The 17,851-nt window shown below is 37.0% G+C and overlaps 1 long non-coding RNA gene across 1 annotated transcript; it reads right to left on the bottom strand.

Moving 5' to 3' along the window:
- Window positions 1–401: 401 nt before the first annotated feature.
- LOC131191976 (uncharacterized) lies at window positions 402–9,448 on the bottom strand. Its single transcript, XR_009153616.1, has 3 exons — window positions 9,388–9,448; window positions 1,290–1,496; window positions 402–486 (listed from the first exon to the last, which is right to left on the bottom strand). It is a non-coding gene; the product is annotated as an uncharacterized LOC131191976 (long non-coding RNA).
- Between the last annotated feature and the right edge of the window lie 8,403 nt (window positions 9,449–17,851).

Here is a 17,851-nt window from a genome sequence, read left to right as displayed (position 1 = left end):
ACTGTTGCTGTGTCCCAAGGTCATGTGCCCGCCTTTTACAACCTTCAGACTAACAAAGTAAATGGGAAAACCTGGTTCACTTAGCAACCGGATTACTAACTTAACAACTGAGGCAAGAAAGATTGTAAAATGGGGCAAAACTCACTTAACAAATATCTCACTTAACTACAGAAATTTTGGGCTCATTTGGGGTCGTAAGTCAAGGACTACGTGTAATTGGCATTTTTCACTAACCAACATCTCATCACTGCTTCCCAAACTGAAATGTTGCTAGCGGTCGTCCGGGTGCAATTCAAGGTACAATTCAAACTTGTCACAATTACAATTCTGAATTCCACAACAAAATATGATGGTGAATCCATAAGGACAATCAAAGGGTGTGAATCCTACCTCCTTCCCGCACTGCCGTTGCCACTTTCCTTCATTCTTCCATGGAACTGATTGAAATTAATTTAATATATTCTGACAGGCTGTCCTCCTGCTGTCCTAGAGGTGTTAAGTGATGAAAGGGTTGTGTGAGAGGTCAGACACACATTTCTCTTTACATTCTTTTCTGATAAAATATATATATTCCCAGGTTGATCAGTTATACTGAATAAGGCAGGATCAGTTTAAGGCAGCCAGATCTGGGCTACCAAAAAAACCCCAAACAAATCAAACTATTAAATGGTAGCAAGGTATCAGGTGGCTCAGTGACTAAGTTCTCTAAATTTCTTTATTACCATCTAGTGGTCAGATGGAATTTTATGATCCAAGAGGCCTCTTAGGAATTTCTCCTCTCCTCTCCTTTGCTGAAACATTTGAAAGTGGATGTTCTCCCTAACAAAACCTTAAATGATCTCCCTTTTGTATCAAACAGTGACTGGCCTGAACAAGCCAAACTCACTGCCACACACAAACACACAAACACACACACACACACACACACACACACACACGTCAATTCCCCAAAATCATTACTGTCAAATATTAAGAGCTACGTATTTTAAAAATCCATTAATTTGCTTTATGAGTGCATGAATAAAGTATTTATTTGCCTCTATTACTGTTAAAGAAATAAAAAATTTCTAGTAAACTAACATCAAAACCTTCCTTCTTGCTATCCACATGCATTTTCTACAAACCAGGCATTTTAAAGTGCAGCACATTTGTTCTATTAACTTCACATTCATTGGCTGCATCAGCTCTAGTCTGTTATGAGCAAAAGAACCTACACCCTTATCCATTCTTTTCTTATTTACCTCATTTATTTTATATAACTATGTTGAAATTTGCTTTTAAGAGCTTACCGTCTCTGCGAAAGCATTGTTTTATTACTTGAAGGATCATAAACTCTCACTAGTAATTCAACTTTGTTAGCCTCAGTTGCATCAGGATAATTGAAAGTCTAGTTGCTCCATGTTCTGGCTCATAACTCCCTCTTCTGCATACAGCTGCAAGTACTTTGAGTTGGTTTCACAGGTATCATAAACTAAGCATCAAGCCTGCGGAAAAATCTAAAAAGTTCAGTTGAAATGTGGTAGTTCCTTGCACAGTACTGAGAACAGCTGTTTTATTTCCCATCTTGAATATTAAAAACTGACTTTAAACTGTGCATGAAGAAAATATGCCAAATACATTTTTAAATCTATCCTACTGTTATAGAATTCCCATTCTTTTGAAACATTTACAGAGATTTTCAATCTTGGATTCTTAACCATTCCTTCTTGGGTTTTGTTTGTTGATTTGATTCTAAAAGGTTTGCTTCCTCTTCTCATATGGCCTTACCACTCCATTAAGGACCTTTTCTACGATATCTTCTAGTATCAAATGGCTATTTTGAAGTAGAACATATAATTATTGGAAAGACCCTTTGAGATCTTCTAACCCAATCACTTGTTCAAACAGGCGACCCTATACCATTTCAGACAAATGGCTATCTAATCTGTTCTTGAAAACTTGCAGTGTTAGTCTTTGTAGAAATAGCACTGGACTACCAAAATATGCTTGGCACCTCTTCCATTATTTTTCTGGTATTTTGGATAAGGCTCCATCAATTTTGCATTATAAATTATTTCACCTGCTGCAGCATATAGTAAAAGATAAAGAAGAAAGGTATTCATGTGCTCTTCCTGTATCCCTTTCTCACTTGGTATATTGTTAATTAAACAAGTCTCTGTATTAAAGAAGCAAATGGGGTATTCTGTCTTGATCTTCTGCTTATATAATTACTTCTTAAGTAAGGTCTTACTTCTATGTAAGCTAGCTATTTTGAAGATAGCTTCAAGATGTACCTTACACAGAAGAAAGGTCCTCATGGACTTCCTACTAACTTTCATTTCAAATATAATGAATGTCTGTTAGTATTCAGTGATAACTGGCCTAAACTACTTACTCTGCATTCAAGACAACTGTATTAGGAATATTTATATTTTTCCCATTTGAATATTCTGATTCAGAATTCATTCAGGGCACATCTAACCAGGACTCCTGAATTCAAATCTCCAAAAACTTTCTTCCATGCTCCTCAATATTTTAATATTTTAAATATATGTTTTTTAATCTAACTTTTTACAGTTTTTAATGTAATGTAATGATAACAGTGATGATTCAGAACTTCTTTATTATGATTTTAATGCATATACTGTAAGCCATCTCCAAGGAAAACCTGATTTTGAAGAATGGTATAGCTACTTTTAGAAACTAACACTAGGCAAACAATCAAGTCAGAAAATAATACCCTAATCAAGGAACTACCAAAGAAGAAATCACAGCTCCACCAAAACTGCCAAGTAAAGCTGTTGTATGTAAATAAGGAGCAAACCCCACGCTCATTCACAAATGATGATGCTACCTATTTGGATAATGAAATGTCTTCAAGCAAATAAACAAGCTCAGAGAACATCAAGGACACTACAACTCATCTCAACCTTGAGCTACAGATATTCTCTTATTTATTTATTTATTTATTTATTTATTTATTTATTTATTTATTTATTTATTTATTTATTTATTTAACATGCTGCCCATCTGCCTGATAAGACCACTCTGGACAGCTTACAAATCATTAAAAAATTAATAGAAAAACAATGAAAAAATTAAAAAAATATGCAAGAACCTGGAACCAAAGTGAAGGAAGGCACTGGGATGATCTTCTTATCCTGTCAATCATCTCCAATGGTGAGCACCCTCCCTTTATAAAATAAAATGCAGTAGTCATGAAAAAAAAAATACTGGCAACTTTTGTATAGGTCACTATTTTTGCATGCCTATCTAGAAACATTTTTTCCTGTGCCCAGCATAAAAAGCTTTGATGCACTAACATTCTTTACAATAGATCAGCAAGAGGCAGAAGTTAGAAAGAGAAAAACATGCTTTACTACCATAGCTTTAATTGGTCATCTTTGGCCATAGCAAACTTGAGATATTTGGACTGGATCAGGTTAAAGGGTTTAAAACTCTACTATCTCCTTTCTACTAGGGCTTCACTTGGATCTATAATATTCTTCTCGGCTTAAAAATTAGCGTCTCCCCTCAGTCAATCTCAGATCCTGGTGGTGACATGGTAATGCCCATGTTGACCACAGTATCAAAGGGTTTACCATGGTGCCTTCTGGGATAGTTTGACTTCATGTTCTACTGTATTGCCCTGGATTTTCTGATAATGTCTCACCCAAGTATTAACCAAGGTTGACCCTCTTAACATCTCTGAAATCAGCTAAAGTCAGGTGGTGCCACCTTCTGTTGACATCCTCTCTGGTATGGTAAAAGTCTTGAAAATAGCATTCATTTAAAAGAAAAACTAGCAATTTAAACTAAATTACTATTCAAGATGAAGCAATAGTACATGTAATCAACATTTGAAAAAAAATGTATCTATGGACTTGGCCTCCAACAACTGGCTTCTAATGACAGCCAGCTTCAAGGACATTTTGTGATACTATGGAGAAATGCACTGATTATAGTCAGTAATGGATTAATTCTATGACATTTAGGAGGTTCCATAGTGCTTAAAACCATTACATCCAAAGTAAAATACAGCGTTAAATGAAATTCCTTTTCAGTACATGTTTGAAATCTACTGCTAAAGAATGATGTACTGTCCTGTATGTAAGCTGTTAAAGATCCTGAGTACTGGGGAAAGTACTCAGGATAGTGTAAATACAAATAGATACAAATGTGCTAAGAAGAAAATCTTTAGATGTTTAAATACTTCCCTTTAGTGAAAAAATATGTTCAGATCAACATCCAAGTTGTCAGCATATAATGTGTGTTGGGAAGAACTATTGAACTGTTGTTTTTTGAGACACAAATCGCACTTTAAAGTCCTTGGGTGAAATTCTGAATGTGCAGTTGGTAAGGGCCGCGGTGTGGCTCAGGCTGTAAGAAGCCTGTTATTAAAACACAGCTGCCTGCAATTACTGCAGGTTCTAGTCCCACCAGGTCCAAGGTTGACTCAGCCTTCCATCCTTTATAAGGTAGGTAAAATGAGGACCCAGATTGTTGGGGGGGCAATAAGTTGACTTTGTAAATATACAAATAGAATGAGACTATTGCCTTACACACTGTAAGCCGCCCTGAGTCTTCAGAGAAGGGCGGGATATAAATGTAAACAAAAAAAAAAGATGTAATAAGGCTTTGAAATCATTAAACTTTCTTGAATTTTTTCACTAACTTTTATCACAAAAAACCAGGCTATGTATGGACCTACTGAATGAACTGGCATATATATTCTGCACACAGCATCTTACTTTGGGCTCAGGAAACATTATTATGGTTGGTTGAAGTCAACCACATTATTACTATTATTATTTAATTTATTCATTAGACATGAAACTCAGTCAACTGAACATTCAAAAATGCATCACAAATACCATTGACTGGTGCTAATGGTTGATACAAGTTGCTGCCAGCGTCTAGGTATCAACCAAGTACCTTCTTAAGATGTATGATGTTCCAAGTAGTGCAATTTTTTGCAGTTCCGCTAGTGTTATTGCAGGAAGCTGCAATTTGTTGATGTATCTTATAAAATTCTTGGACATGGTACCAAGTGCCCCGATGACAATGGGTATCACTATTATATGTTTCATCCATAGTCGTGTAGTTTCGATGGCCAGATCATAATATTTCGTGATTTTTCCCAGTTCTTCTTTTTTCCGACTGTGGCATCTCCTGGTATTAGTAGTAGTAGTAGTAGTAGTAGTAGTAGTAGTAGTGTGACAGTATACACAGCAAACAAGATAACTATGCTGGATTTCGTATCACAGATCACTAATTGAACACTTCCCAAGCGTTTAGGACTGCATGATGTATCGGCGAATTATGCGAGCAGATCCCAGTAAGGTGGCCTTCTGCAGCTGACCAATGGTGATCTTGTTAGCGCCAATTGTTTTTAAGTGCTTGCCTAGGTCTTTAGGCACAGCTCCCAGTGTGTCGAGTACCACTGGAACCTATTATTATTATTATTATTTTGTTGTTTGCCTAGTCAGCCAGATGTTTAGACTAGATTTGCCATTGTTATTCACGATTATTATTCAAGAGCTGAGATAGGGAGATGTTGTTTAATAATATTAAAGGTATTGATGTGTGGCTTTGTATAATTTGCAAGTAACTTTTGAGCGCACATAGGCATATCTGCACTTATCAATCAATCTGATAAAGAAAATGAGTGTTAGCAGTTCTATCAGAAAACATATTTCTGAGAATTACGTGTCAGTAAAATGCTTTTGCTTTAAATTCCAAAGCAAGCAAGCATCCATCTGTCTGTCTGTCTACCTCCTGACTGTTATGGTACAATCATCTTTTTTTTAGCACTCTTCAATCTCTTTAGTTTTCCAGTCTAAGCACATCACCAGGAAAAACAAGATAAGAAAACTCCTTTCCATGGATTTTTCAGTAGTAGTACTCTGGTCCTTCCTTAGTGGTGAGCTTTTCCTTGAGAAATTGTTGATTTGCAAACATTCATAGAAATGATCAAATCAGTTTTCTTGCCCGCAAACCTTGTAGAGAATTTCAAGAGGACAGGAGATGGTTTCTAATTATGGCAGTATATAAATACAAGCAAATAAATAAAATGCCTAACTCATCTCCAATTGGTAAATTATTGCCATGTTTTTTAAACAAATTAAGTCAGTAAGCCCTTTTGATGAAGTGGTGAAGATGAGGGTCTAGGAACCAGGAAACTGTGAGTTTTAGTCCTGCCTTAGGCATGAAACGCAATAGGGTTGTTGTGGGGAAAAAGATATTATGTATGTTTGCCACCTTGAATTACTTATAAAGGTGGGATAAAAATATAATAAGTAAATAAGTCAGAGCAGGACTGGATTCTGAAGTGACTTGAGTCAAATTAGGCTATTTTGCTAAACATTGATTCAGAGTATTCTCATGTTTGCACTACTGTTTATACCATCCTAATAACTTTCCAACATAATGCTATATTTTGATCTGATTTTATGTTCCTCATCCTATGCTAAGAGTTTATCATATTATAATTCCTGGTAGTGACTGAGCAACTGTTTAAACAATCAAATATTATCATGCTAAGCTACAGACATGTTTGAAAACTACTTTTCATATTTATTTCATCATAACCTTAAACTCATAAATAATCTCCATAGGAAAATCACAAAGTTTCTCCAAATGTTATGCTCCTTTTAAAATCTATATAACACTTCCAAAACATACAATTGTTAAAGGGCATGCCTAAAATAACCACACCTTATTAAACTAGAAGATGAAATATTAAAACTTTGGACTTAAAAACTAATACTCAATATCTTTAAAAGAAAATAGCTTTTTAAAGCTCACTTATATTTAACCAGCCATAAAGACCCTCCAGAGTTCTACACCATGCTGTGGAAATTAAGAGAAACAAGGACATTTCTAAAGAATTTATGCTGTGAATTTTAAAAATAATTTTCTATTTAAGAAAACATGGACAGTACAGATTAGGACTGCCTGGGTAGTTTGGAAAATATTGTTTGGGTCATTGTGCATTAAATTGGAATTAAAAATACATTAAAACATTTGATTATATAGGAGACTTCAGTAGCATACAAAAAATAATGTTATTTAGGTATAGATGCCCAACAGGTGTAATATTTGGCATTACTTGTTCCATGAATAACTTATTGTTCCACACAGTTCCATGTTTCCATTGTTGCTGATTTGTTCTGCTTCCTCTACAAGTTTGCTATCAGGAAGATTATATTTGGTTGTAAAACTCCAGAAGAATACTAAATGCCAACAAAGAGGTACAGAAATTATTATTTCTTTGTTGTCCTCTAATAATTGTCCAGATTATTGCAGTCTGTATGTAGTAGGCCTAATTTCTTTTATTGCAAAACTTTAGTCCAAGAACAGTTATCATACACAACTGATTTTGCGTATGTATCTATTAAATTGAATGTCATTTTTTAAAGAACTTGTTCAAACTATAAAATATTCAGGAAGTATGATATGAACTACAATTTCCTGTATGGCTCAGAACAGAGAGTAGAATCTGATGAATTTAAAAGCATTCGATTTTACATTTTACTGAGAAAAGTGCTACAATTAATTTAAAATATTCTATTTTTACGACTTAAATTTATTGTTGAAGTATAGGGGTTGGGTGTAATAACTATTTTATATTCTCATAAAGTTGATGATGGTCGTTAGCAAAGTATAATGGGATTACTTATTCTATCTTCATTTTAGGTCGTTCTCTGGAGAGAATGAAATGAAATGTAATCAAAATACATTTCCATGACATCTAATGTCATATCAAAAGATAGTAATAATTTATAAGCACTACTTAATTCAAAAATTCTGGCTGTGAACCTATTTATATGTACCTAGAAATAAGCCATAATGATTCAATAACTGGTTCATTCATTATGTTAAGCTTCAGTTTAACTATGGTTTATTTAATAACTCATAACTTGCTGAATTGGTTCAGCATGTTAAAGTAACATTTGTTTAACCATAGTTTATTTGATAAAACACAATTGGCTGGGTTTGAAAAACATATTGAGCAAAATTATAGATTATACACTTTAACATCTCAGCTACACAACTTAAATCCCAAACAAACAAACATATTCTAATATAGCATGAGATATCAGCCAGTCCTTGGATGAGTTGAATAAAGATTTGACGCTAGATTTACTTGGACTTCAGTAAAGCATTTGATAAAGTAGACCATAACCTACTACTAGATAAAGTAGAAAAATACGGGTTAGACAGCATCGCCACTAGATGGATTCGTAACTGGCTGACCAACCACACTCAACATGTAGTTCTCAACATGTAGTTCTCAATGGAACTGCATCTACATGGAAGGAAGTATGCAGTGGAATACCCCAAGGCTCTGTTTTAGGCCCAGTACTCTTTAACATCTTCATCAATGACTTGGACAAGGGGATAGATGGGGAACTCATCAAATTTGCAGATGACACCAAGCTGGCAGGAACAGATAGGCTCAAGATCCTCAAGAAGTATCTTGACAGACTTGAACATTGGGCGCTATCTAACAAAATGAAAATCAACAGTGAAAAAAGTAAGGTTCTACATTTAGGAAAGAGAAACAAAATGCACAGGTACCGTATATGTGGTAACCTTGTTCAATAGTAATAACTGTGAGAGGGATCTTGGAGTTCTAGTGGACAACCATTTAGATATTCGCCAGCAGTATATAGCAGCTGCCAAAAAAGCCAGCACAGTTCTGAGCTGCATAAAAAGAACGACAGAATCAAGATCATGTGAAGTGTTAGTGCCACTTTATAATGCCTTGGTAAGGCCACACTTGGAATACTGCATCCAGTTTTGGTTGCCATGATGTAAAAAACATGTTGAGACTCTAGAAAGAGTGCAGAGAAGAGGAACAAAGATGATTAGGGGACTGGAGGCTAAAACATATGAATGGTTGCAGGAACTGGGTATGTCTAGCTTGAAGAAGGACTAGGAGAGACATGATAGCAGTGTTCCAATATCTCAGGCACTGCCACAAAGAAGAGTCAAGCTATTCTCCAAAGCACCTGAGGGCAGGACAAGAAGCAATGGGTGGAAACTAATCAAGGAGAGAAGCAACTTAGAACTAAGGAGAAATTTCCTGATAGTTAGAACAATTAATCACTGGAACAACTTGCCTGCAGAAGTTGTGAATGCTCCAACACTGGAAGTTTTTAAGAAAATGTTGGATAGCCATTTGTCTGAAATGGTGTAGGGTTTCCTGCCTTGGCAGGGGGTTGTACTAGAAGACTTTCAAGGTCCCTTCCATCTCTGTTATTCTATTCTATTCTAGATTTCCCAGTCCTTACTCTTAATAACTTAATTTGGACACCTTTTTGTTAACTTGCTAATCACCCAAGACAAGCATTCAGTAACTACACTGTGAGTATTAAATTATAGACTTTTATTTGTTCTTACCTTGAAGATGTTCAGTGTTGTTTTGAGATTAATCTTATGTTATCTCCTGGCTTGTTCTTTGGGAAACAGCAAAAAGAATTTTATTTGTGTATATATTAAGATGCATTTTATAATAATTTATATTTATGCATGTATTAATTACTACAATATTGTTACTTGTTCTGAAATTTTGCATGGTTTACCATTTTTTTTCCATTTGTAAATTGCTGTGGGTTTTTAAAAATATAGGGAAAGGAAAAAATGAGTTTAAGTCCTGTGAATTAATTAGCCTTAGTTGGATGAATTTTGTTTGTTTGTTTGTTTGTTTACATTTATACCCCGCCCTTCTCCGAAGACTCAGGGCGGCTTACAGTGTATAAGGCAATAGTCTCATTCTATTTGTATATTTTTACAAAGTCAACTTATTGCCCCCCCAACAATCTGGGTCCTCATTTTACCTACCTTATTTTATCCTCATTTTATCCTCATTTTACCTACCTTATAAAGGATGGAAGGCTGAGTCAACCTTGGGCCGGGCTCGAACCTGCAGTAATTGCAGTAATTTTAAAGGTACCTCTTTGCCTTGTGGTTATCCAAACTCAGGGGTGTCAAACTTATGGTGTCATGTGTTGTATTGCAAATTTTTCCCCTTTGCTAAACTGATGTTGGGCGTGACCAGCACGTGACGCATCTGGCATGTGGGCCGCGAGTTTGACAGCCCTGTCCAAACTGTGTGAGGAAGAAAATCTGTGGATCTATGACATGTCAAATAAGTCAACATAAGGCCATGATCAAAAGCGCCATCCCTTTTAAAGGGGCAGTTACCATCTTGACTTATTTGACCTCATTGTAGATGCCTGTAAATTACTTATCATAAATTTTAGGTACCATACCATCATTTGGCTCCATGAATGACTATTTCTATTCCTACTACAACTGAGCTGAAAAGCATTCTGCTATTATTGCATTGAATTATTTCTGAACAAATGAAAATGTAAAAAATAAAATATAATAACATTGACTGCTGAATAAATGATTCATGTTTTCAACAGGTAAAGCAGTTATGACTATATGGTATTTCATGCTTTCTATACTTTTATAGTTTTTCCAAGATATGAATGTTCAACTAGAAATATACAACATAAATACATTTTCAGACTCTGTTGTCTATAGAGTTTTATTATATACAAATGAGAGTATAGGAAGCAGCCAAGCCTGAAATTGATGGCTTTACAGTATTAGCATAACTGAAAGCTATTGTCAACACAGATACAAACAAGGAATCTATTGTCATAGGTCCAGCTTACCAAAATAAGTTGTATAAAATGAGCACATAAAAATGTCTTACACCCACTTGCATGCCAAGCTACTATGCTGCTGTTAGAGCCAAGGACAATAAATTAACATAAAACCACACATACCTCATTTTAATGGTTTCATATTTTAAGTAGGTTCTGCATTGCTCACATTACCTAGTAATTTACACTGGAGGCAAATAGAATGTTTTTATTTATAATTTAAATTCAGTGCATTAAATGCACTGGATGACATTTTAATAGGAGCTTTGATCACCTAGGTCATTACCAGCAGAAGCCATTTTGCATTTAGTCAGAGTGTTTCCAAAAATATATGTAATGCTGAGATCAATGTGCCAAGTGACTTATTTCTTTTGGTTTTCATGGAGGGATAAGTAGCAAAAAACAAACTTCCTAGGAAATCTAATCTAAAGGTGAATGGGTAACTAGTTCAGCTCTATGAAATCTTATTCTGACATATTAATTCTAAATTCTAGTTTCTGATTATGATTAAGTTAGTTTTTTGTCCCAAACCATTTTGGTCACAGATACAAGAAATACTGCCCCATTTGCTTAAAGGAGCACTCTTTTAGAAAATTGCAGTTAAATATAACAATATTAAAACCTGAGGATTAAGCTGCTCTTTAGTACAAGATTAAACTAGACCATTCCAGGAGGTAAGGTAAACTGAAGAAGGCCCTACAAAAGCAGAACCATTGACCGTGGCAAAACTAAAGAACTGGTAAGAAGAACGATTTCTTGGAACCTCTCTGAGTAAGGACAAGATGGGAGATCACCCATATGTGTCCCAGATGGCTCTCAAGAAGAGAAGAAGACAGCAGTTTTCTATGGTTTGATTCAGGGGTGGGCTGCTGGGGGTTCGCAGGGGTTCGGGAGACCCTATAGCAAAGATTCTGTGCAGTTTGGAGAACCCCCACATCCCACTCCTGGCAGGCCCTTCCCCTCCCACCCCTCCCCTCCCCTCCCAGGAGTCCCCACAAGGCCAGTTTTGGATGCAGGTAAATGCAAGGCATGTGCGGAGGCTTGGGGAGAGCAAAAAATGAGCCTACTGGAAGTTTGGAAAGGCCATAAACGGCCCTGTTTCTGACCTCCAGAGGGCCACCGGAGCCTGGGGAGACTGTTTTCACCCTCCCAGAGGTTCAAGAAAAGCCTTCAGAGCCCGGGGAGGGCAAAAACGCTCCCCCCCTGCTGTGGTGCAGGAGGCTGACTAGGCCATGCCCACCATTGCCACACCCACCCAGCAACTGGGCAGAGAACCTCTTGCTAAAATTTTTGAAGGCACCCCTGGTTTGACTGCTGGAAGATGATAGGATTAGCCATCTTGCTTGCAACCATGCACACTTATACATGATATTAAATACACAAATCTCACTTTCTAAGCACTTTTGGAAATTGGTTGTTAATTCAAAGCTTTTAGAGATCTTCCAAATGACAAGTTTGAAATGCCAGCTGAGTCTGCCTTTAACCTTCAATAAAAGAAAGCTTTTTTTTAAAAAAATTATAAGCTTAAGAATTTAAAGAATCTTAAATAAACAGCAAAAATCTAAATTATATTTTGATCTTAAAATGTTAGAAAAGGACTAACAATGTTGGTATGAATAGACAAAGAAATGTCAGATATAGAACACCTTTTATCTGACAAGACAGAAATAATATTGAAAATAGATTGGGGAAAAAAGGCTTGTTAAAGATTTGAAGAACTCTGTGCAATGGGATACTGAAGACAAATCAAATTCTCTGATAATATTTAAATGAACTAATGATTGTCACCCCCACTGACCTTTGCCATCTTCTTCCTCCCACTGCTGACAAGCACTCTCAGCCTAGCTCTTCACAAGGCAGCTGCTGGTTATGTGAGGCATTCCTGAAGTCAGCTGGGGATGGCTGGCACTGGAATGTAGGACAGCCAAAAGAAAAGACATTGAGGAGATAGGTAAGTGTGGCAGGGGAAGAGAGAGGATCATCCAGTCTTACAGTCTGCCGTACCCCATTGCTTTTGCAGTGCCATTTATTTTGCTGTTAGGTCCGTGGTGCTTCTGCCAGCAAAAATGAGCTCCTGAGCTCCAAATGTTTTCACTGGCAGAGGGTTTCAGGGGGCCATGGCAGATGAAAATGGAGCTCGGGAGCCCATTTTTGCTGGCAGAGCACTCGGGCCACCACAGGTGCCCCCGGCAGGAGTGACAATGAGCTGGCCACACCCACTATGACCACGCACCCAGAGGTCAAACACAACCCTGATACGGTCCTCAAAGAAATTGAGTTTGACACCCTTGTTGTAGATTATTATTCCACAACAGAATCAGGAAAGCACCATCCAGTGGTGGCTTAGAAAAGACTTCAGTGTAGAAACAATAGAGATTGGCAAATGCAGTAGCAAACCATTTACTATTTTTTCACAAAGTGTCCCAAGACATTTATAATAGCAAGCTAATTATATGTATGGATACAAAGCTATGTTTTCTGTTTTATTGTGGTAGGAAATAAATCTAATAGATACATAAATTACTGTTAGCTAGATTCTAGTATTCTAAGCATGTTTCTTGAAAATTCTATATCCTGCTAAGGGATGGTAATTAGTAATATGTTGTATAAGCCTGGCTCCTCTTCATTTTTTTTATTAACAGTTTGGATAATGAGCAGAGTGCTTATCAAATTTAATTTACAGAGGATACAAAATTGATACAGTGGTTAATATGCTAACAAACAGACACAATTCAAAATAATATTTAGAGGTTGGAGAAATAGATAGAAAATAACAGAATGAAATACAGCAGAGATAATGATAGAGTTCTTCCCAAATCAAAAATTAAATGAATAGGAATGGGACAAGATACCTCTGAATTGATGATAGAATGTGTGAAAAGAATCATGAAATTATTCTTACTTGAAAGCTAACTGTAAGTTAATGAATATGAAGTTGCTAAAAATATAAACAGAACATCAGGTTGCAACAATAATATTTATATTCATTTTAAAAAATAGCTAAAGTTTGCTGAATAATTTACACTGCAAAATTATTTTTCCAAAACATGGCATGATATTGTCTTTATTCCATAATGGTTCATATTCCCGTCTTAAGGGAAACTAAATTAAGGAGTAGAAACAAAGTCCTACAAAGAAATATTGAAGGAATGTGTAAGTTTAACTTGAAGAATGAAGACTAAAATGCTTTTTAAAGAGGCAACTAGACTTTGTTTTTCCCTTGAAGATGTTTCACTTTTCATCCAAGAAGCTTCTTCAGTTCGGACTCAATCTTCAAGGGAGAAACAAAGAAAGTCCAGTTGCCTCTTGAAAAAACACCTTTGGGATAACTGTGACCTGGAAAATCTCCACAGACAGTAACCAGTACAGTTATCAGTAACCAAAATGGCCTAGGCAGTCTTGTTCACAATTTTTAAAAAAAGATAAGGAAGGAAAATACTTAAATATTGATCAAATAGCTTTAAGTAGTCTCCCAGTTTGTAGCCACACAATATATTACAAGACTATTTTCAGTTTGAACTGTGCGTTTGAATCCCAGGTGCCAAAAGATTGTCAGCAATTCACTAGAAAAATTATAGGATTTGTTTCTGGGAAGCAGCAAAAGAAATTGGTTGGCTGATATTTAAAGTATTTTTCTCTTATTGATCAGACAAAAAGATTTTCTTAGCTGCTGTCTCAAGATAAGACCAAAAGGACAATCTATGCAGAAAGAAAGCAAACTACACTGAAACAAAGGGCAGGGTTGACGCACAAGATTATTTTCAGCAAAGGCAGAAAAAAACAGAAGGGAACAGAATGACAGGATTACCACGCAGCTTCTGAAAGACTATTAGTATTACTGAAGATCTGTTGTTTCTATAGTGAATGAAAGAAAGAGGGAGGAACCCAAAGTGTCAGTAAAAATGTTTTAATCTGCCTGATGCATTTCAGAAAATGTATTTCTCTTTCAAGGGCACTTTTGGAATGTCTTTGAATGTAATTGATTGCTATATCAGCCAGTCACAGATGTTCCAGAATTGCCAGTGAACATCACACACATATGCAAAAGCTTTGGACAATAGCTTGTCTATTTTGCTTCTTCCTCTTCTTTCTTTCTTTTTCTTTTTCTTTTTTGGATGTACAGAAACACTGCAGATACCCCGGCAGTTTATCTGCAAGTACTTAGAAAAATAATACCATTACTAGAATCTAGTACTGGTGTGTCAAGGCTAACATTTTGTGTAAGATGCTGATTTTAAAAAGGTAAACAAAGGCAATGCTGTAGATCAGCGGTGGAATTCAATTTTTTTTACTACTGGTTCTGTGGGCACGGCTAGTTGGTGAGCATGGTGGGTGTGGCCTGGTGGGCGTGGCAGGGGAAGGATACTACAAAATCTCCTTTCCCACCCCACTCCAGGGGAAGGATACTGCAAAATCTCAATTCCTACCCAACTCCAGGGGAAGGATATTGCAAAATTTCCATTCCCACCCCACTCCTGGAGCCAGCCGGAGGTGGTATTTGCTGGTTCTCCAAACTATTCAAAATTTCCGCTACTGGTTCTCCAGAACTTATCAGAACCTGTTGAATTTCACTCCTGCTGTAGATGCAACATATCTTGACAAGGTCTTTTATGATATCCTTGTTGGCAAGGTAAATGAACGTGGATTAGATAGTACTGCTGTTTAATGGGCTGAAACAGTCACTGTAACTGGCTGAGCCAATGGATTCCAAAGGTGCTTCTCAATGGTTTTACATTATCTAAAAGCATCAGGTGGGATTTTCTAGGATTCCATGCAATATTTTTATAAATGCATACAGGATAGAATGGAGGGATGTGTATCCAATTTGTAGATAACACCAGCCTAGGAGAATTTGTTAATATTTTAGAAGACATCATATTTCAAATGGAGTTCTGCAAATTTAAGCATCCAATTATAATCAATTATATCTTAAAACCAGGAGTGAAATGCTCCCGGTTCGGACCGGATCAGCCGATCTGGTAGCAATGGCAGCGGGTGGTTCAGAGAACCGGTAGCAAAAATCCCTGCCCCCCCCCATGCCCAGCTGAGCCATGGGATTGTCAGAGCCTTTTTTAAAAAACTTTTAAAAGCATTTTTAACAACCTCTTCAGCTGAAGAGGTTGTAAAAAAATGCTTTTAAAGGGTTAAAAAAAGGTTCTGACGATCCCAGCTGAGGTGCCTGATGAGCATTTTTTAAAAGGTAAAAAAGCTGAAGCCTGCTAGGCAAAAATTGGGGGAGGTTTCATTTTTGAGAGAGAGAGAGAAAGAAAGAGAGAGAGAGAGAGAGAGAGAGAGAGAGAAAGGGAGGGAAGCTGGGAAGGAGGAAAAAGGAGAAGAAGGAAGGCTACAAACTTGGCACTAGAGGCAGCTTCAGAGGATAATCCAGGGCTGGAAGGGACCTGGAGGTCATCTAACTCCAGCAGGACATTGTTAGTGAGTTTCTGTCTTTTGATCCCCAGGTCACATAGCCACGTCCACCCAGTCACATGACCCCCCACCAAGCCTCGCCCACCAAGCCACGCCCACAGAATCGGTAGGAAAGAAATGTAGATTTCACCACTGCTTACTACGTGTGTGTGTGCGTGTGTGTGTGTGTGTAATACATAGGTACATGGGAAAAATCTGATAGCAATGTGTTTAGGAAAGATCTTGGCATATATTAGTAGATCATCAGTCGAATATAAAGAAGCAATAGAACACAGCAGCTAAAAAGAGCTATATTGCAGTAATCATTCCTTTGCTTAATGCACTGATTAGACTACACATCAGGGGTGAAATCTAAAAATTTTCCCTACCGGTTCTGTGGGCATGGCTTAATTGATGGGTGTGGCTTGGTGGTCAGATGATTGGGTGGGCATGGCCAATAACAATAAATAATAAAAATAATAAACAAAGTATACAAAACAATAAGAGGTACCAAAACCCAATTTCACACTTTACACACACACAACACAACAGACACACACAATGTAAAAGTAGTTGCACTTCACCCAAAATGGCCCCTGCAACATGCAGGAACCTCACACAGCCACAAAGAGCTCAAAAACCAATTTTCACACTTTACACACATACAACACAACTGACTTACACACACACACAAAATGCCACATACAGTTTTGTGAGATTTTGTGTGTTTGTGTAGTTAGAGTGAAACACTACAGGAACACACCAAATCTCAGAAAGCTGCACAAATATTTTATTATTTTATTTTATTTTATTTATATTTTTTAGATCAGGGGACTCCAACCTTAGTAACTTTAAGGTTTGTGGACTTCAACTCCCAGAATTCCTCAGCCAGCAAAGCAGGCAGATTGAGTTTCTCACTGAGGAGATGGATTTTAGACAGGCAGATTCAGTTGCTAGCTGATGCAACTGATGTAAAGCATGGCTTTGCCAGCCCGAAAGGAGCAGCAATAAGGTAAGTGGGGAGGTCAATTGGGTGGTCAAGCATGGGGGCTCTTGTAAGAGGTTATTAAAAAATGATTTTAAAAGCCTGTGATGATCAGAAAACTCATCTGGGATCACCAGAGGAAAAAAAGATTTTAAAAGGCTCCTCTGACGATCCCGGCTGAAATTGCCCACGCAGCCCAGAACCTCTTAAAAGGATTTTTTCTACAAGCTCTGCCGAAGAGCTTGTAGAAAACCTCTTTTTTAAGGTTCTGGTGATGAGGAACTCTGCTGGGATCGTCAGAGGAGCCTTTTAAAACCTTTTTTTTAACAACCTTTTCATCAGAACCCTTAAAAAGAGTTTAAAGGGTTCTGACGATCCCAGCTGAGCCATGGGATCATCAAAGGCTTTTTTTTTTACTTTTAAAGACAATTTTTTTAAAATTAAAAAAAACAAACCTCTGATAATGGTGTGGCTCAGCAGGGGCAGGGGGCAGGGAGCAGGACCAGGAATTTTTGCTACCAGTTCTCCAAACCACCTGCCGCCATCACTACCGTATTGGGCGAGCCGGTCCAAACCGGGAGCATTTCACCCCTGCTACACATCCAATATTTTCTCTAGTTTGGACATGTAGAGCGAAAAGAAAATGATCTTAACAAAAGTATGCAAGAAGTGCTATTTAGAAAAGTGAAGCTGAACTTTTAAGTCCAGAGCAAGAAGGTAACATTTGGAAGCAGGTCAGACTGATACTTCCCTAATTCTCTGGAGTATAAGAATATAACAATCTCAATAAAAATCA

The sequence above is a fragment of the Ahaetulla prasina genome, chromosome 2, assembly GCF_028640845.1.
Source record: "Ahaetulla prasina isolate Xishuangbanna chromosome 2, ASM2864084v1, whole genome shotgun sequence".
NCBI classification, from domain to species: domain Eukaryota; kingdom Metazoa; phylum Chordata; class Lepidosauria; order Squamata; family Colubridae; genus Ahaetulla; species Ahaetulla prasina.
The sequence above is the reverse complement of the archived record's forward strand: the minus strand, read 5'-3'. Positions and strand labels throughout refer to the sequence as shown.